The sequence below is a fragment of the Scyliorhinus torazame genome, chromosome 17 (assembly GCF_047496885.1).
Source record: "Scyliorhinus torazame isolate Kashiwa2021f chromosome 17, sScyTor2.1, whole genome shotgun sequence".
In the NCBI taxonomy this organism is placed as follows: domain Eukaryota; kingdom Metazoa; phylum Chordata; class Chondrichthyes; order Carcharhiniformes; family Scyliorhinidae; genus Scyliorhinus; species Scyliorhinus torazame.
This window is the reverse complement of record NC_092723.1, coordinates 43,218,273-43,239,717: the sequence shown is the minus strand read 5'-3', so window position 1 is coordinate 43,239,717 and position 21,445 is coordinate 43,218,273. Positions and strand designations below refer to the sequence as shown.

At 46.7% G+C, this 21,445-nt stretch overlaps 1 protein-coding gene across 2 annotated transcripts in view; it reads right to left on the bottom strand.

Moving 5' to 3' along the window:
* hmga1a (high mobility group AT-hook 1a) overlaps positions 1 to 21,445 on the bottom strand; it is a 182,233-nt gene that overhangs the window by 11,727 nt on the left and 149,061 nt on the right. The gene's annotated exons all lie outside the window — the stretch shown is intronic.

Genomic DNA, 21,445 nt, shown 5'->3' with positions numbered 1-21,445 from the left:
CCTGGTCGTGCATTCAGATCCTGCGTGGACCAACTGGCGGATGTGTTTACGGACATCTTCAACCTCTCTCTACTCCGTTCCAAGGTTCCCACCTGCTTCAAGAAGACCACCATCACACCGGTGCCAAAGAAGAGCCAGGCATTGTGCCTCAACGATTACCATCTGGTGGCCCTGAGATCGATCATTATGAAGTGTTCGAGAGGCTGGTCATGAGACACATCAACTCCATACTTCCAGAATGCCTTGATCCACTGCAATTCGCATACGGCCACAACCGGTCCACAGCAGACACCATCTCCCTGGTCCTACACTCATCCGTGGACCATCTCGACAATAAGGACACCTACGTCAGACTGTTATTCATTGACTACAGCTCATAATCCCAGCCAAGTTCATATCAAAGCTTCAAAACCTAGGACTTGGCTCCTCCCTCTGCAACTGGATCCTCGACTTCCTGACCCATAGACCACAATCAGCAAGGATAAACAACAATACCTCCTCCAAAATAGTCCTCATACTGGGGCCCTGCAAAGCTGCGTACTTAGCCCCCTACTGTTCTGCCTATGCACACACAACCATGTGGCAAAATTTGTCTCCAACTCCATCTATAGGTTTGCTATTGACACGACCACCGTAGTGGGGTGGATCTCGAACAACGACGAGTCAGAAGACAGGAGGGAGATACAGAACCTAGCGGAGTGATGCAACAACAACAATCTCTTCCTCAATGTCAGCAAAACTAAAAAGCTGGTCATCGACTTCAGGAGGCAAAGTATTGTGCACACCCCTGTCAGCATCAATGGTGCTGAGGTGGAGATGGTGGACAGCTTCTAATAATTCCTAGGTGTGCACATCACCTACAATCTGTCCTGGTCCACCCACACCAACGCTATGACCAAGAAATTACAACTGCGCTTATAGGAAACCCTCAGGAAACTAAGGGAATTTGGCATGTCCACATTGAATCTTACCAATTATTACAGATGCAACACAGAAAGCATCCTATCTGGCTGCATCACAGCCTGGTATGGCAACTGCTCAGCTCAAGACCTTAAGAAACTACAGAGAGCCGTGAACACAGCCCAGTCCATCATGTGAACCTGCCTCCCATCCACTGACTCTGTCTACACCTCATGCTGCCTTGGGGAAGTAATTAAAGACCCCTCCCACTCGACTTACTCACTTTTCCAATTTCTTCCATCGGGCAGGAGATACAAAAGTTTGAGAACACACACTACCAGATTCAAAAACAGCTTCTTCCCCACTGTTACCAGACTCCTGAATGACCCTCTTTCGGACCGACCTGATCACTTCACACATCTTCTCTACTGAGTAGTACTACACTCCTGTATGCTTCACCCGAAGACTGTGTCTATGTATTTAATTGTATATTTTATGTTTGCCCTATTATGTATTTTCTTTCCATGTACAGAATGATCTGTCTGAGTTGCATGCAGAACACCTCTTTTCACTGTACCTCTGTACACGTGACAATAAACAAATCTAATCCAATCCACCCAGGTTTATCACTCTTCCAACTTTTTCCATCTGGCAGGAGATACAAAAGTCTGAGAACATGCACAAACTGCCTCAAAAACAGCTTCTTCCCAGCTGTTACCAGACTCTTGAATGACTCTCTTATGGACTGATCTGACCTCTTCAAATATCTTCTCTACTGAGTAGTACTGCACCCAGTATGCTTCACCCGACAGCTGTGCCTATGTATTTACATTGTGTATTTATGTATGTCCTATGTTTTTTCATGTATGGAATGATCTGTCTGGACTGTACGCAGAACAATACTTTTCACTGTACCTCGGTACACGTGACAATAACGCAACTCCAAATCCAATAATAATTGATTACGAAGACGACGGGCGGAATACTCCCTTTATTGGACGGGGTGGGAACAATTGCCATATTTTCTGGGCCCCGGCCTAATTAATTATGCAACTGGGAGTTTAGCGCCATATTCCGTGAAGGGGCAGGTCTGATGCCGCAGAGTCCACCATCGTATCTGGGCGCCATATTGAAAATGTGCCCGACATCACTGACCCACTGTTGAAGAAAGAAAATGGACCTCCTGGAAATGAAGATGAATCCCCAGGAACATTTTGAGGATGGAAGATGAACACTCTCCTGAATCAGGAAGGTCCACCTGCAGATGCTTCCCCCAACTACTGCTATGCCGTTCTGGGCTTCAGGGTTGAGGGCGGCATCCATCCTATGCTCCAGAGGCAGTCCAGGCATTGCTCCTGACATCTGCACTGCCAGGTTGTTCAAACATATTCCGCATCAGCGGGAACATCACAGAGAATCAGGTGTGGGTGGAATATTCTGGTTGGGCCTTCATCTGCATCCCATTAGCAGGACACAAATTAGTTTCACGCAGGTTTCCAGTGGGTTTTCCAACCGGCCAAGGCAGGCACCACCGGGAGATCTGGCAGGAAATTCATGCTGGCGTGAAACTGATTCCTGGACCTGCCACCACATTCTTTCCCATGCCCGGCATCAAACCTACCAGCAGGGGTTTGAGAGAATTCTAACCAATATTTTGAAGAAATAACGTGGCCATTGTGTTAACTGAAGAGTCATCATGACAAATCTGGCATACATAACAAATTATGGCCACTGCCTTTGGCCCAAAGGTTCTAAGCTAGACTTGATTTGTAAACTGTTGAATAGCCTGAAGGACGTTAAACTCTGAATATCAAGAGATATGGTCCGGGATACTCCGCTGCCGCCCACTGTCGGTAGTAGAGTTCCCGATGCGGCAGAGAATCTCAATGCATGTTGGAGTTAACAACTAGGAATTAAGTGCTTAACTTCCTCTGTTCCTCAACAGAAAACATTTAACTGGTTTTTATGTGGTCATGAGCTGCCAATCAAAGCTAGATAGTTTTATAAATTGTGATTAGGTTTACAGCAGGGTACTTGAGATGCATTCAAGTATGAAGGGAAATAAAACCAATCAATCCAGACATCTGGGGCGGAATTCTCCGAGATGGAGGCAGTGTGTTCACGCCATCGTGAACGGCGTCGAGGTTCACACCGGCGCAAAACGGCCCCTATCCCGACCGATTCAGGGCCCGATAATGGGCGAGATGCGGCGCCACGTCATTTACGCGCGCCAGGCCTTGGTGCCACGTAAAAGCGGCGCCGCATACATGACGCGGCTGGCGCCGCATAACTGGTGTCACCCTCGCATGCGCGGGTTGGCCAGCGCCAACCCGCGCATGCGTGGTTGCCGTCCTCTCCGCGTCCACCCTGCAAGAAGATGGCTGACGGTTCTTGCGGGGCTGCGGAAGATGGGAGGTCCTCCTTCAGAGAGGCAGGCCTGACGATCGGTGGGTACCAATCTCGGGCCAGACCCCATTTGAGGCCCCCCCCGGTGCATGATCCGCCCCCCCCCCCCCGCAGGCCGCCCCCCCCTTAGCATTCCCGCACTGTTCCCACCGGCAGCAACCAGGTGTGGACGGCGCCGGGGGGAACCCGCCGTTTTGGGCAGGCCGCTCAGCCCATCTGGCACTGAGAATCGCGGGGGTACCGGTGAATCGCCATTTTGGCTGTCTCGGGCGATTCACTGGACCGCGCCGCGCAAAACGCGATTGTGCCGATCTGGCCGCTTTAGTGAATCGTGGGAGGGCGTCGGACCGGCGTGGCGGGAAAATTTGGCGACCCAGGCAATTTTTCAAACCGGCGCGGGAGCGGAGAATCGCCGACCCTGGCCTTCTGGAAGCTATTCCCCTGAAATTGCAGCCTACTAAAAGCTATTTCTCTTTGAAAGTGAATAGAAACCTCTCAGCTAAGAGGAAATGAGGGGGTTTAAAGCTTTCTGATGTGGTTTTGGCTTTCTAAAAAGCAGCAGTTGCTGTTTTCATACCTCTATCTGAAGCAGGAGGTGCAAGGGGCAGGTAAGTGGAAAAACTGTGATCGTTCACTGTTTCTGCCTGGACTGGACTTCCAGACAGGGGTGACTAATGAGGGGGGGGGGGTGCTTTGATATTGGTCTCCGATATGGGGCGTCGTCTCCGGTATGGGGCGTCGTTTCCGGTATGAGGGAGGTCATCTCCGGTATGGGGGGGGGCGGGTCGTCTCCGGTATGGGGGCACGTCTCCGGTATGGGGGAGGTTGTCTCCGGTATGGGGGGGGGTCGTCTCCGGTATGGGGGAGGTCGTCTCCGGTGTGGGGGAGGTCGTCTCCGGTATGGGGGGGGTCGTCTCCGGTATGGGGGGGTCGTCTCCGGTATGGGGGAGGTCATCTCCGGTGTGGGGGAGGTCGTCTCCGGTATGGGGGGTCGTCTCCGGTATGGGAGGGGTCGTCTCCGGTATGGGGGGGGTCGTCTCCGGTATGGGGGGGTCGTCTCCGGTATGGAGAGGTCGTCTTATGTATGGAGGGTCGTCTCATGTATGGAGGGTCGTCTCCGGTATGGGGGGTCGTCTCTGGTATGGGGGGGGGTCGTCTCCGGTATGGGGGTAGTGTCTGCTATTGTGGGTTGGTCTCTGGTATGGGGGGAGGTCTCAGATAGTTGGGGTGATCTCTGATAGTGGGGGGGTCTCTGATAGTGGGGGGTTTCTCTGATGGGGTGGGGATTCTCTGATAGTGGGGGGAATGTCTGATACGGGGGGAATGTCTGATACGGGGGGAATCTCTGATACGGGGGGAATCTCTGATACGGGGGGAATCTCTGATACGGGGGGAATCTCTGATATGCGGGGAATCTCTGATATGCGGGGAATCTCTGATACGGGGGAATGTCTGATACGGGGGGAATGTCTGAAACGGGGGGAATGTCTGATATGGGGGGGGGATCTCTGATACGGGGGGGGATCTCTGATACGGGGGGGGGATCTCTGATACGGGGGGGGATCTCTGATACGGGGGGGGGATCTCTGATACGGGGGGAATCTCCGATATGCGGGGAATCTCTGATATGCGGGGAGTCTCTGATATGGGGGGAATCTCTGATATGGGGGGTATCTCTGATATGGGGGGAATCTCTGATATGGGGGGAATCTCTGATATGGGGGGGGTTCTGGTGGAAGTCTTGTGTCACCATCATGCATGCGTGCTGTGTGGAGGAGGGTGACCGAGCAATTCCCTTGGTAGGGGAGGATGCCGCTACTTGTCAGCTTGGGGGGGGGGGGGGGGCAGGATTTGCATTCGGGGGGGCAGTCACTGGACCGTGGTATCGGGCCGTCCTCTTTTGAATAGCGGCCAAATAGAGGGATTGGGAACGGAATCCTTTAAGCTCCCTGCATAAATCTGCATCGCAATGGCAAGGGAATCATTCTGGGTGTTGTTCCTAGGGCCAGTATAAACCAGAAGCGATTCACTTCCGGCAGCGAACATGGGGCTGGATTCACCACCAGCGGGATACTCTGTTTCGCTGGCAGCGCACTCGCGCCCAAAGATTTCCCAACAGCGTGAGGGTGCCCACAATGGGAAACTTCAATGGCTGGCTGCCGGAACAGAGAACCCCGTTGCCACTGGGGGTGTGCCACACTAGAAAACGGGTAAGGCGGGACGGAATATCCCGCGCATAATCTCCCAAGCGGAGAATCCTGCCCATGTTTCCATTCTGATAGGAAGCTGGGATTCCCATTAACAACTTCAAAAGTTCACGTGTAAGTGGTTAACGAATGTGGAACATATCCCTCAATCTGTCTGGAAATATGATCTTACAAGAAAGCTGCCCAGATGTGGGTGAAGGGTAAGCTCTTGAGACGCAGACATGTGGTTATCATAAACAGACTTAAACGTCAAGCTGCAATACTAGAAAAAAGACCAATCTTGTAAGTAACATATCCTCTCTGTGCGGTGCTGGTGAATAGTAGGATCTGTTTTGAAGAAGGTTTTTCTGGTTTGCAAAATTGTAATAGGTCTGAAGTCTTTTCCTTTGCTCTCCCCTCCCCCTCCCACAGCCTAACTACCATATTGTGCTTAAATATGCAAATCAATGAACATGGCACCATCTCCTTTCCTGGTGGAGAATCTTCCCATTTTTTTTTTTTAAATTTAGAATACCCAATTAATTTTTTCCAATTAAGGGGCAATTTAGCGTGGCCAATGCACCTAGCCTGCACATCTTTTGGGTTGTGGGGCGAAACCCACGCAAACACGGGGAGAATGTACAAACTCCACACAGACAGTGACCCAGAGCCGGGATCGAACCTGGGACCTCGGCGCCGTGAGGCAGCAGGGCTAACCCACTGCGCCACCATGCTGCCCTCTTCCCATATTCTTAACAGGAATATTAGAACATAGGAACATGGAAACAGGATTAGGCCAAGCAATACCCTCAAGTGTTCTATCATCCAGAGAGATCGTGGCTAAAAATGCCAAGTCTTTAATCCTCATCCAACAAGTGTCCATGGATCTCAGTCTTGAATATTTCAACTGACCCAGTATGCAACCTTTCAGAGAACGAGCGCTAGATTTCCACTATTGCTTCCTGATTTCACTCCGGAATAGCCTGCCTCTAATAAATCTACTCTGAATGAAAATATTTATCCTTTTCCAACCTTGTGCTGAGCTAGCTGATTTCAATAAGGGTGGCAGCAGAGGTACAACAAATCTAGAATTATAGAATGTTGAGAGCATAAAAGCAGTCACCTGATCAGCTAAATCTGCACTCTTATTCATGTTAGCTACAGCATTTGATCCCATGCTCTTATTTACTTGCAATAGCCCTTAATATTTCCCTTTTTGATGCAACTAATTCCTCTTCAAGAGCACTTATGGACTCTGAATCACTAATTGTTTGTGGCAGAGAGTTCCACATCCTAACCACCCGCTGAGTTCAGACGTTTTTTTTCTAACCCCCCCACCCCACCCCGGCTCTTGTGCTGCGGTTTACATATCGTCACGGATCAGCTTGCATATTTTCAGTGAGTCACAGCCCATTTGGATAATTAGGCCCTGCTGATGTTGAAAATGCCTCTGGTTGGGAGCTTGCCCACTGGGGGACAGGAAATAGTGTGGCCATGCAGGATTTGAGAACTGTAGCTGCTTCCAGAGTCATTTTGGTGTGTATACGCACCCCTCCCCTCCCCCACCCCCAATTTATCATCCAAATATCAACGCGGCCTGTTATAGGGTACAGAAACCCTAAGATTGCAGCTTCAGATGGGTATAAGTGGAAGTTATCCCAAGAAAGACAGTTCTTTGCAGAACAGATAAAAATGAAAGTTGTTCAGGACAGTAGAGGGGAATGGCAGCTGTAAGCTGTAAGGAGTGTAAGCACAATCACTCATTCATGACCATAGAGTGCAAGGGCAAGTTTAACTTTCTTACCAGATCAGGCAAGCTGAGATTCAGTCACATCTGCCTAATTTACATTCTACGAAGACATGTGCACTGACCTTCCCCCTCATACTGTGTTAAAATATTTCAATTGTTTATCATCCGTGACTGAAATAGGAAGGTCCTCTTTCTTTAAAAAATCATTTACGGGATGTAGGTGTCACTGTCTAGACCAACATTTATTGACCATCCCCAGTTTCTCTTGAGAAGATGGTGGTGAGCTGCCTTCTTGAACTACTGACGTCTATGCGGTGTAGGCGTACCCACAGTACTGTTAGGGGGGGGGGAATTTCATGATTTTGACCCAGTAAAGTGGAGGAACGCCGAAATATTTCCAAGCCAGGATCGTAGAATCATAGAATTTACAGTGCAGAAGGAGGCCTTTCGGCCCATCGAGTCGGCACCAGCCCTTGGAAAGAGCACCTTACTTAAGCTCATAACTCCACCCTATCCCTGTAACCTAGTAACCCCACCTAACCTTTTTTTTGGGACTTGAAAGGCAATTTAGCATGGCCAATCCACCTAACCTGCACATCTTTGGACTGTGGGAGGAAACAGGAGGACTGAAGGAAACCCACGCAGACACGCGGAGAACGTGCAGACTTCGCACACACAGTGACCCAAGCTGGGTTTGGGTTGGGTCGGGTGTCAGGTGGTGTGGTAGGTCTCCTTCGAGGGGAATCTCCAGGTGGTGGTATTCCCAGGTATCTGCTTCCCTTCTCCTTCTAGATGGTACCGGTCGTGAGTTTGGAAGGAACCTTGGTTACTTCCTGCAGTGCATCTTATAGATGGTCCACACTCTGCTATTGTTCATTGGTGGTAGAGGGAATGATTGTTTGTGGAACGGGTAGCAATCAAGGAAGCTGCTTTGAACTGGATGGTTGAGATTCTTGAGTGTTGTTGGAGCTGCATTCATCCAGGCAAGTGAAGAGTATTCCATCACATTCTGGACTTGTGCCTTGTAAATGAAGAAGATGTTTTGGGGAGGCAGGAGGTGAGTTACTCACCACAGGATTCCTAGCCTTTGACCTGCTCTTGTAGCCACAGTATTCAAATGGCCAGTCCAGTTCAATTTCTGGTTAATGGTAACTCCCAGGCTATTGATAGTGAGGGGATCCAACGATAGTAATGCCATTGAGTGTCAAAAGGGCAATGGTTAGATCCTCTCTTCTTGGAGATGGTTATTGCCTGGCACTTGTGTGGAGCAGATGTTATTTTCACTTGTCAGCCCAAAGCTGGATATTGTCCCTGTCTTTGCTGCATGTGAACATGGACTGCTTCAGTGTTTGAGAAGTCGCAAATGCTGCTGAACATTGTTCAGTCGTTAGCGAATATCCCCACTTCTGGCTTTACGGCCAAAGAAAGGTCATTGATGGAGCAGCTGAAGATGGTTGGGCCGAGGTTGTTGGGGGGGTGGGAGGGGAGCGAGTTTAGTCTGGGAGGGGAGGTGTAAGATGGAAAGGGAGGGTGTCAGTCCATGGGGGGGGGGGGGGGGGGGGGGCGAGGGGGAAATGGGACCGGGTCGCACCAGGAGGTTGTTTTTTGGCGGAATCAGGCCTGGTGGGGGTGGTCGGGTTGGGTCTGGTCAGGGGTGATGTGGTGGGTCCCCTGGGGTTCTGTGTGTGTGAGGGCTGTCCCGTGCGAAGCCAGGCCTGGGTTTTACTAAATAGTAATGATTCTTTTCCTCTAACTCTTTCAGAATAACTATCAGCATAAAACTTGCAGAACCATCCAAAGTTGGCAATTTAAATCCTTTCTGTCAGATGGTTCTCCCAGCCCAGCACAATTGTCTAGAAGTTACCACTTATGGGCAATTGCTAGATAGACACTTACGTGGGAAATTCTTAGAGGATTCCCCAGTGCATCATTGGCGTACCCGCTAATGCGATACTGGGGAACCAGGACATTATGGGCCATCCTGTACTCGCAACTGTTTTGTGGTACATCTACCAGTTTCCACTCTTCCCTCCTGGATCCTCTCCCGGTTAAGAATCCACTCGCCTAGAATTATAGAATGCTTAAATGCAGAAGCAGGCCATTCGGCCCATTGAGTCTGCACCAACCCTTCGAAAGAACAGTCTCCCTTTGTCCACTTTCCCATGCACCCCGCCCTCTCCCTGTAACTTAACCTGCACATCGCTGGACACTAAGGGCCAGGAACATATGCTCTGCTCAGTCCTTCTAAGACATAGTGGTGTCTCACCACACTGTCCCATGCCTGACTGGGCAGAGAAAAAACATTTGCTTTTAATATGTAAAAGACTCCAGTTAGTACTTGAGCCACCTTGATGTATACAAGGGATTGATTTTCTATTACAGTTTTAGGACCTTCAGGGCAGTGGTTCCCAACCTTTTACATGTCATGGCGCACCGCTATGCTATAAAAAAAACTTTTGAGGCACACCTTCTACTTTCTCTGTCTTCTCTTATTGGGAAGTTTGTTTTTAACTTCTCCCTGTGCTCTCTCCTATTTGTCCCTACCTCTCCCTGTCTGCTTTTGCGCTCTTTTTTGAGTTATCGCTTTTTGTGTCGGTGCATGGGACCTTCTCGGCACATCAGCTGGGAACCACTGCTTTACAGGATTAGGTTTGAACTGATGTGTGTACTGCTGAAGAGTTTGAGAGTTGCTGTACTGAATTTGCGTAGAACTATGGGTAGAATTATGAATGGCACGGTGGCATAGTGGTTAGCATTGTTGCTTCACAGTGCCAGGGACCCGGATTCAATTCTGGCCTGGTGTGACTGTGTGGAGTTGCACTTCCTCCTAGTAATTGCGTAGGTTTCCTCCGGGTGCTGTGGTTTCCTCCCAAAGTTCAAAGATGTGCAGGTTAGGTGGATTGTCCATACTAAATTGCACCTTCCAAAGGTGTGCAGGTTAGGTGGGGTTATGGGGTAAGAGGAATAGGGCGGGGGAGTGGGCCTAGTTGTGGTGCTCTTTCAGTGGGTCGGTGCAGACGCAATGGGCCAAAAGCCTTCCATCCTTCTATGGGCCTGGTTACCGCCCTAAAAAGAGTCCCATTTTGGCTGGGTATAGTGGAGTCTTTCTCGGCGCGCTATCAATCTAGACTCTTGTTTTTTTGGCTTCTGCGGGGAACGCCCCACCGAGGCTGTGCTTACCTCATTTCCTGCACTGACAAACTCAGCTCGGTGGATGTTGTCGATTAACAGCAAGCTTGAATGCAAGTACCTTGGTGTACATACATAAAGACTGGGGCCAGAAAATCCCACCCATGGGCTGCATTTTAACCAAAAAAGAAAAAGACGTTTTGACTCAGATGGGTGAATAAAGCTGGTAAACATACATAAAGATTGGATAGTCCTTTGCAACTGTTTCTAGAAGTGTGTTTTATTTTAATCTGTGTTAAAGCCCCATAACTATAACTCTGCTTCTCTTCTGCTTTGTATAATGTTCTCTGTATCCTTCTCTGTATGCCACACTCCGCGTTATGTCTTTTGGATCTCACTGTTTTTCCTCATTGACGCCTCTGATTTCTATCGGCACATCATAATCTGGATTGCAGCAAAACTTCCTGAAACACTGTAGGTACTTTACTTTAATTTCCATCAACTTGCCTTTCTATAGGTTCAATGATGTAGCACATATTTTTTAAAAATCTTCCGATGCTCAATATTTAAATAGCTAAGCTAAAAAAAAGATTGGTGAGGACAAGTGTAGGTCCCTTACAGTCAGAAACAGGGGAATTTATAATGGTGAACAAAGAAATGGCTGACCAACTAAATGCATACTTTGTTTCTTCACAAAGGAGGAGAAAAGTAAGAAACCAGAAATGTTGGGGAACACAGGTTTAATGAGGGAGGAAAGAGAAATGGTATTGGGGAAATTGATGGGACTGAAGGCCTATAAGTTCCCAAGACCTGAATAATCTACATCCCAGAGTACTTCCCAGAAGGAAGTGGCCGCATTGGCAGTCAACATCCAAGATTCTAGACTCAGGAATTTTATAGACTCTAGAACAGTTCCTACAGATTGGAGGGCAGCTCATGTAACCCCGCCATTTAAAAAGGAAAGTAGAGGGAATTACAGACCAGTAAGCCTGATGTTGGTAGTGGGGAAAATTGTAGAATCCATTGTCAAAGGTTAAATAGTGCAGAGCACTTGTTAAATAGTGGCAGGATCGGACAGAGTCAGCATGGCTTTCTGAAAGGAAAATCATGCTCGAATCTACTGGAATTCTTTGAGGATGTAACTAGTAGAGTTGATGAGGGGGAGCCAGTGGATGTGGTTTATATGGATTTTCAAAAAGCCTTTGACAAAGTCCCAGTTAAGAGATTAGCATTTAAAATTAAAGTGCATGGGATTAGGGGTAATGGAGATGGATAGAAAACTGTTTGGCAGACAGGAGATGAAGAGCAGGAGTAAACAAGTATTTTTCAAATGGCAGACAGTGACTAGTGGGGTACCGCAGGCATGAATGCTAGGACCCCAATTATTCACTCTATATGTTAATGATTTAATAAGCTGGATGGGAGGGTGAGCTGTGAGGAGGATGCAGAGATCCTACAGAATGATTCGGACAGGTTGAGTGAGTGGGCAAATAAATGGCAAATGCAGTTTAATGTAGATAAATGTGAGGTTATCCACTTTGGTCGCAAAAACAGGAAGTCGGACTATTATTTGAATGGCATATATGAGGAAGGGGGATGTACAACAAGACCTGGCTGTCCTCTTGCACCAGTCATTGAAGATAAGCATGCAGGTGCAGCAGGCAATAAAGAAGGCAAATGGTATGTTGGCCTTCATAGTGAGAGGACCTGAATACAGAAGCAGGGATGTCTTTTTGCAATAATACAATACCTTGGAATATTGCAAGCAGATTTGCTCTCCTTATCTGAGGAAGGATGTTCTTGCTCTAGAGGGACATAGAACATACAATGCAGAAGGAGGCCATTCGGCCCATTGAGTATGCACCGACCCACTTAAGCCCTCACTTCTACCCTATCCCCGTAACCCAATAACCCCTCCTAACCTTTTTGGTCACCAAGGGCAATTTATCATGGCCAATCCACCTAACCTGCACTTCTTTAGACTGTGGGAGGAAACCGGAGCACCCGGAGGAAACCCACGCAAACACGGGGAGAACGTGCAGACTCTGCACAGACAGTGATCCAGTGGGGAATCAACCCTGGGACCCTGGCGCTGTGAAGCCACAGTGCTATCCACTTACGCTACCGTGCTGCCCACAAAGGGAGTATATTGAAGGTTCACTAGACTGATTCCTGGGATTATAGGACTGAGGTAAGAGGAGAGATTGAATTGGTTAGGATTGTATTCACAGGAGTTCAAAAGAATGAGGGGGAATCTCTTAGAAACCTATAAAATTCTAATAGGGCTAGACAGGGTAGATGCAGGAAGGATGTTCCCAATGGTTGAGGTGTCCAGAACCAGGGGTCACAGTCTGAGGATACGAGATAGACCGTGTCACCCAGAGAATGGTCGGCCTATGGAATTCACTCCCACATCAAGTAGTTGAGACCAAAATGTTGTTTGTTTTCAAGAAGCAGTTACATGTAGCACTTGACTCGAAGGGAATCAAAGGATATGGGGGGGGGAAGGCGGGATCAGGCTATTAAGTTGGATGATCAGCCATGATCATAATGAATGGCGGAGTAGGCTCAAAGGGTTGCAGGGCCTCCTTCCTGCTTCTATTTTCAATGTTTCAATGTAAAGAAAGGCATGAAAAGATGCGGAGACAGCAGAGATACGCCTATGTCTTAGATGAATTGCATGTGGTCTACAAATATGCTTGTCATTGCGATTTGCAACCTCCGAGCATCCACACTATGCCCCCAATATAGTTAAAGAGTTAGGCGTGTGGGATCATCAGCAGAGCTGTTGCAGCACACATACAACACTGGAACTGCAACTGTTGCTTTTTAAAATTTTGTCTGAGACCCTACTTCAGCAAAGACTATTTCCAGCATTCCCTCATGTCCAGTTCACTGCGATGATTAATTTCAGGCTTTAGTGGGACAGGAAATTACTCTTGAACCACGGTTGCTCATGTGCAAGGATTTCCAATATCAATCAATAGGTGATACAAGTTCTATCCAGACTTACAAATATACTCGGTCCATAAAGAGGTGTGGATATATAATGGGATTTAATCATTCATTGCAAAAGCAAGGAAAAAAAATACTGCTTGGATAATCTAAGCACTTTAGAATTCCAGATTTCAGTTCATGACACTTAAAACTGAAGGGAAGCCTACATGTGATCATTGGCTCCTCATAATATTTCCCATGCCAGAAAGATATATTAAGTGGATTTCTATAGTAAAACATTGCGGTGCTTGACAAGGCTGCTTGCTCCAAACTACAGCTATGTGGAAAACAGATGAGTCAGTTTGAAATGTGACTCTGAGTCAGTGTGGCCACTTCCTCCTTGGCACAATAGTTAAGAGAATCAGCTGAAGAAAATTCACTGTGTAAAAACAGGACCTATAGTAGGCCAACTCTTCAGTCTTCATTGACATACACAAGCCTAACAGAAAACTTCAGCCGGGTGCCAACTATTAATCCTTCTTCGTTCATGCCAGAAAGAATGTGAATTCCTCAGTCCCATTCCTTACCTTTCTGCATTTTGATATATTTTTCCACTATCTCACCAAAGTTAGGTTTTTATTATTATTTAACAAAATTCCTCTCTACTTTTTACCTCCGCCTGCCTGCTGAACCATTTTGATGTGAGACCACAGTGTACAAAATCCAATATAATTATTTGTTAAAATGAAGACACCACAACAAAGACCCAAAACTGAACTTTCTACATAAACGTACCCCATCACTCTGGTTTCAAACTGTGCATGACATGCACTGCAATTTAGAAGCATGTTTAGAAACACTTCAGGTATTTTATATTTTCCCCACCATCACACATATTTTGCTCTTGATGAGGGTCTGTTACAGTCAGAGTTTGTGTTATTAATCAGGTGCGGACGGAAATTTGAGAAAACATCTATCTTCTTCCGGTCTTGCCGATAGCGAATCCTGCCGCAGGTTCCCCGGTCACGTGGCGCAGATTCATGGAAAATCCCATTGACAGTGGGACAAGGCAAACCCACCGCCGGCCAACAGCGGGCCACCTCCAGCCACACTTGGTTGAGGAAAGTTCCCCCCCCCCCCCTGCCAATTGGGTCCGATTTTAAATTGCCTGTGGAGGCGGGAAAGTGATTTGAAAATTGCATTACTGGAGGGTGGCACTGGATCGCAGTGCCTCAGGAACAATATGCAATTTTCAAAGAGCCTGTAGGAAGGAGAGAACAGGAAACGAGCTGGCAACCAATTAATGGCCCCGGTTAAGGAGCCTGCCTGGAACAGAATGGGATGTTTGATCCTTTTCTCAGATGAAGCTGACTATTCCGATGCACATTAGTTTCCAGCAGTTGGGTTTTCCACAGGCAAAAAGCTTATTTGAGGCCAGGTTGAATGTTGCATATCGACTTTATGTTTTCTGGTCCAGCTCACCTGAACAAGGCAGAGGCGGCCCCCAACATAGCTGCTGGCTGCCTTTGATGCTGGCATCAGGCAAGCAGTTCCCACCTCCCAGGAGAACTCGGTGCCTAGACTCCAAGCTCACCTCCTGCCCAATCAATCCATTTACATTTAAAAATGGCATCATGCGAGCTGGACCCATATCATTATCACGCAACGGAGCATAATGACCCCGATCAACCACTTTCCCCAATACCAACCATCGGCCATGTGATATCCTGGATGAGTCAAAACAAGAGAAAGGAATGGAAAACCCAAGGTTGATTCAGGGAACAATATCTGAGATATCGCACCCCTGAAGGTGAGAAAAACTATTCCAGGAGATCATAATGACCATGAGACACTCTGCCCCTTACCTTACTTATATTTTAAATAGTCTATCAGCCACTGTTAGAAACCCATCCTGTTCCCTTTGTAAACAAGTGGCACAGTGGTTAGCACTGCTGCCTCACAGCGCCAGAAACCTGGGTTCAATTCCGACCTTACGTGGCTTTCTGTGTGAAGTTTGCACATTCTCCCTGTTTCTGCGTGGGTTTCCTCCAGGTGCTCCGGTTTCCTCCCACAGTACAAAGGTGTGCAGGTTAGGTGGATTGGCCATGCTAAATTGTCCCTCAGAGTCCAAAGGTTAGCTAGGGTTATGGGGCTGGGGGGAGGGAGTGGGCCTGGCTAAGTGCAGACTTGATGGGCCAAATGGCCTCCTTCTGCACAGTAGGTATTCTATGATTCTGTACAGATGGACATCATCGGAGCCCTATATGCATATTTCAATGGGATCTCGCCCATTTAAGTGCTACAGCCAATCAAAACAAGGTGGGAAAGATGTACGTGTGTTCCCCACTCCATTGTGACTTCCCACTGCCCAGTGTTCCCCAGGAAATCATAGAAATTCCCTATTCTCATCAGTTGCTCTTTTTAAATACTGGCACACACAGGCTCGCTTCCATTTGAGCAATCCCACACCCTAGTAAGCTGGAAAAGCTATGAGCAAGGAGCTTATGAAACAGTTTCCATTGCTTTGAGCATGCCCAGGTGAATGTCATCTGGACCAGCAGGCTGATCCATTCTTTCAAGTCAGCTCCACACTGATAGCTGGGAATCGTCTGCTGGATTGAGGACTGATACAAAGATGCCATTTAAAACTTCTGCCAAATCATGGGGTTTTGTCTTACCACATGCCTTTCTTTTAACTATGAGCGCAAGCATAGTTTTGGATAAGGATGATTTTAATATTCCCTCCTAGTATTCGTTTTTCAATCCACCCTACACAACTCCACCTGACATTCAGAGAAATACTCATATTTTACTTTGAATTTACTAATCTTCTGGTTACTGTTGCTTTATATCTGGGGGTGAACATCACGGGGGCAGTGCAGGGGGGCGGGGGTCAGCAAAGTGGCCGCAGGGCCAAACCATTCTATGCTGGCCCACCCCGCAGCCATAACGCACTGTGCGAGGGCTAAATAAGGACCGCAAGAGACTTCTGCCCCTCACTGGGGAGCAGGGCCCGCCCTTGGGTGCGGCCAGCCAATCGCTCCCGGCAGTGGTAAGAGTGCTTTAGTGGGCGCTGCAAGGGCTGCAAGAGGAGGGGAAAGAACGCCCAGGGATGCTCATCCTGAGTCTTGGGAAGGGAGGGTATGGCAGGTCAGGGAGGGGGACAAGGTGAGTGGGTGTGTGGGTGTAAGGTTGCAGGCAGTTAGGAAGAAGGTGGGGGGGGGGGGGGTAGGATAGTGCCCCCTGATAAGCAAAGGGCAACCGCTGAAAATAGTGCCTCCTCTTCCTTCCCTTCAAAGAGATTGTTTAAAAGATTGTGCTGCCCACTATCACCCGACTGCCCTCCCAAACATTTTATGGCGCGGGCAGCACATTATTGGATACAGTTGGTCAGGTAACAAGCTTAATTAACCGTGATCATCTGTTTAAATATGGCAGGCGGGCATCTGACTTCAGTGTCTGCTCACCTCCTGTATTACGGGGGTGAGCAGAATGGTTATGGGATGGTTGCCATCCTATTTTATGTGCCCCCCCTCCCCCCACTAGCCGATAAAATGCCTGGCATGGACACATTAAATGTAGCCCCTGGATACAAGACTCTGCCAGGTGAGTTTTTTTTGTGTGTGTTTTAATTAATCCACAAACTTATTGAATGGAGATTTATAAACATACATACTGCTCCTCGCTTCCCAGACCTATATTGGCCCCCGGTTCTAAAAAATCTCAAATTTCAAAGTTTCATCCCCATGTTTATGTATCTTCAGGGCCTCTTCCTTCCTCATCTCTGTAATCTTCTCCCCCAAAACTCTCTCTGCCTCCAAATTCAACCTTTGCTGCAGTGCTCCCTTCCTCATCCCCTCCACTGCAAGGCATGTCTTTGGCCATTTTGGTTCCACGCTCTGATGTTGCTTGCAAAGTCCTGTACCTCTCCACCCCCTTCTCTCCTGCTTTAATGGTCCTCACTATAACATACCTCTGCGTTGAAAGTTCAGACATCTCCCACCTTATCTCCTTCATTAACCTGATATCTGTTTATTTCTGCCTTGGTGAAGTACGAGAATTTTATTTTACTTTGAGGGTGCTATATAAATGCAAATTGTTGTCATCCTTGTAATGCAGAGAAGTGTGTCTAAAAACAAGCTTGTATTAAAAAATACTCAAAACCAATTTATTCCAGGAGTTTATGTACTTTCTGCAGATGAATTGGTGTTTCCTGCCAGTAGTGGGGAACGTGCTCATAGCAATTCGCAACATATTTGGCACACTTTCTGACTTGTTTCGATTAGAAGTAAACGGAAACAAAAATCAGCAGTAAAGTGAGCTGCTGATTCACTCCGAACCAGCTTCAAGGCACCGCTAAAGTCCAATTTCACCCCCTCCATTTTCCCATTCACAGAGTTATGCTCAGCATTGACATTTTAGAATTGTCCAACAATAACAATAACTTGTATTTACATACTGGGCGAGATCTTCCGGCTGTTCACACCGGCAGGATCTTCCCGTTCCGCCGATGGCACAAACCCACCGTAGGCGGCGTGGAGTGAATTCAATGGGAAATCCAATTGATAGCGGGTTGACCAAATGATCCCGCTGGATCCCGCCGTCGGCCAACAGTAGGTTGCCTCTCGCTGCCAAGAAACATGCAGGACAGAGAATTTTGCTCACTGCCTTTAAATGTCGTAAAATGTCCCACCACGCCTCATAGAATCATTATCAAACAACATTACTAAAGGAGGTATTGGGGCAGATGACCAAAAGCTTTAAAGAAATAGATTTCGCAGAGCATTTTAAAAGAGGGGCGAGAGAGCTAGAGGGAAGGAGGTTTAGGAATGAAATTTCAGAGTTTCGGACTTGGTAGCTAAAGGCACGGCCACCAGTGATTGAGCAATTTAAATCAGCAATAACAACAATAATTAAAACAATAATAATAACAATAACAACAACAATAATCTTTATTGGTGCTCAAGAGGCCAGAATCGCAGGAGAGCAGATATCTTGGAGGGATGGGGGAGATTAAGAAATAGGGAGGAACAAGGATATGCAAGGGAGGAACAAGGATATGCAGAGATTCGAAATAAGAATAAGAGTTTTAAAATCAAAGCATTGCTTAACTGGGAGCCAGTTGGCATGATGGGTGAATGAAAGTTTGCGCGAGTTCAACACGCGTTTTGGACAACCTCAAGTGTGTGGAGGGTAGAATGTGAGAGGCTAGCCAGGAGTGCATTGGAATAGTCAAGATATAGGTAACAAATGCACGGATCAGGGTTTCAACAGCAGATGAGCTGAACGAGACAAAGTCAGCAATGCTATAGAGATGGAAACAGGCAGTTTCAGTAATGGCACAGATATGCAGTCGAAGCACATCTCAGTTTCAAATATGGAATTAAATTTAGAGAACAGTCAGTTCAGCCATAGACAGTTATCCGGGGGAAGGGGTGGAGTTGCGAGGGAACAGAATTTGTTGTCAGGACTGAAGACAATGCTTTTGATTTTCTCAATATTTCTTTCGAAGAAATTTCTGCTCATCCAAAACTGGATGTCGCGCAAGCAAGGATGGATCCTTGAGGAACTCCAATGGTAACGGTGAAGCAGCGGGAAGGTGATTCTCTGACTATGTTTGGATAGGTCAGAATGGATTCAGGTGGCTGCAATCCCACCCAATCAGACAATGGTGGAGAGGCATTAGAGGAGGAAGGCGGAGTCAATCATGTCAAAGCTTACAGGCAGTTCTAGAAGGACAAGGAGGGATAGTCTACCTTTGTCCCAGTATAGGGCATATCATATGTTTCGTTATTGAGGCGGAAATCTGATTGGACAAACTGACAAAAATTGTTGCTTTAGGCAAGCATCCTAATATTAGGTTTTTACATATATGATTCAAGTAACAATATTAGTGCTAACCTTTGTCAAACCATATAAACAGTAAGTTATCATATCTTTGGTTATTCCACTTAGTAACAATATCTATGGACAATGCAAACCCCAAAATGCAGTGAACCATTTATTCTTACAGCGGTTGGACAATCTATTTCTACTAACCAATGGGGCTCCTGAAGGGAGACAGTGGAAGAATGGAGATAGAAACATAGAAAATAGGAGCAGGAGGAGGCCATTCGGCCCTTCGAGCCTGCTCCGCTATTCATGATGATCATAGCTGATGAGCCAACTCAATAGACGAATACCACTTTACCCCCCTATCCCTTGATCCGCTTCGTCCTAATTGCTATATATAACTGCTTCTTGAAACTATGCAATGTTTTGGCCTCAACTACTTCCTGAGTTAACGAATTCCACAGGCTGATAACAGAGCACAATAATCTATGGGCAGAGCAAAATAATCCATAGGCAGATCAAAATAATCCACAAAGACACAAGACAGGGATGGAGAATGAAGGGTAGAAATCCGTCTTGAACGATAGCACAGACTGCTTCTCTACAAATGAAAATCAACCCGGAAGGAGCGAAGAACTGGATATGAATTAGTACTGGAAATGTAGCAATAATGCTACTCAGCAAAATAATCCATTTTCATCACTCGTTGATGGAATTAACGACTGAGAGATGTGGGTTGGGAGGTATTGTGTATTTATCGTATGTCCTTTATTTTTCCATGTATGGAGCGATCTGTCTGGACTGTACGCAGAACAATACTTTTCACTGTACCTCGGTACACATGACAATAAAGCCAAATCAAATCTTAATTCTGTTACCAGACAGCGGTGAAATCCCGGTCCTTCAACCATTGGTCAAGGACATAGAGATGCCACTGATCTCCATTGACCTCATTCTCTTCTGCTGTCAGTTGTACAACCTGTGCCAGGTCAACTCCGAGTCCTCATCCTCTCTCTTGTGTCCAATGCAGCGGTGGAATAGAGCTATGAGTGACTGTAAGGGCACGTGTTCTCCTGAGGGATGCTGTGCATTTGTGAAGGTGGCTGTCAGGCAGATGAATCAGATTACAGAAGGATTAAGTTGAGAGGCAGTGGTGGATGTTTAAATGGGGGTTCTGGCAGGAACTGCATAGAAAATGAACGATGGAAGCCATTTAAAACATGTGTGAGTGTGAGGACTGATTATATGCTTGACAAAACCCCACCCTATATTCAGTTAATTGACATCAATGAAACTGACTATCGAGTGGGAGAATATAAGGGGCAGTTAATCCAATGCCACCCGAGACGAACTTCGACCCTGACATTTTCCCTAAAAGAAAGGCCTTGCGGAACGAAAGAGCCGCATACTTTAAAATTTACCCAGCACAAACTGAGTTTTAACCCCAATAAAGAGCTAACAATAAAACTTTACATCTTTGTGGCATGTTAAGAATGAGGTCCAAATGAAACAAAACACAACTGGGTCATGTTGTAACAAATGATTAGGCCAATCCATGTACCACCTCACCCTGTTAGACCTCTCTGCTTTGCACTTCTGTCTCAATTCATCTGTCTTCACTGGAGATTTACTGGTTTTGAAACACAGCTTCACTGAATATATTACCATCTAAAATCAAACACCTCTAGCTCTAGCTGTTTGGCTCTAGCTGCATTTCACTAATAAACTCCTATGTTGCCAGAAAAAAGCCCAGTCCTGAAGTCTTTAGAAAATTAGGTCAACATCCAAAAGTATCAACAAAAATAAATATGTGTCCCTGGGAGAATAAACGCACAATCTGAGTGACACATCCCCATCCCCAAATAGGTGCAGCTTTTGCTGAGGAACGTTTCTAAATTGTAAATTAGAAGAAATCGGCAAAAATTAATGGCTTTCCTTTTTTGATACCCCCAATATATTATTTGCATGTTATAATCCCGGAGTGGGATCTTTTGTGGATGAGACTAAGCCTGAGGCAGAGTATTTGTCACATTAAAACCACCAAAAACAGATTGTGCGACATACCCCACCATTTAGTGGAAATTTGGTTAAATCCACATCAGTCATTCATTCTCTAAGTCAACAAACTTTGTTAAATTGGTTAAACCATCACAGTGAACTAACGGAGTTACAGATGACTATTTTCAAAGTGATTTACTTTACTAGTAATGAGAGAGGTGTGAAATCTATTTCATCTCAAGTAAGAAATGCTCTTCTACAGGGTGAACAAATAAAAAGATGAGATGTATTTATTAATACATGGAGA